We start from the raw sequence: 350 nt of genomic DNA on the forward strand, positions 1-350 counted from the left end.
GGAGATTGCCTCTACTTTGTCAGTTTCCCCCTCTGCAAGATGACTGGGTCTCTGTCTCTGTGATTCAAGCTGCTCTCTAGAGTACTTTGTGTAATCCAGGTTGTGTGTTCTAATTTGCTTCTCTGTGGTGCGATAAAACACTGACCAAAATCAACTTGGGGGATAAAGGATTTGTTTGGATTCAAGGTTGTGTGCCTCACCCAGTGAAGCCAGGGTAGGACCAAGGAGGCAGGAAATGGAACAGCAACCTTGAAAAAACACTGCTTATAGGCTACTGAGCCATGGCTTGTTCAGTTTGCATTTTTTAAAATTTTCTTTCTTTCTTTCTTTCTTTCTTTCTTTCTTTCTTT

The sequence above is a fragment of the Psammomys obesus genome, unplaced genomic scaffold (assembly GCF_907164565.1).
Source record: "Psammomys obesus unplaced genomic scaffold, mPsaObe1.curated_primary_1811, whole genome shotgun sequence".
Taxonomy (NCBI): domain Eukaryota; kingdom Metazoa; phylum Chordata; class Mammalia; order Rodentia; family Muridae; genus Psammomys; species Psammomys obesus.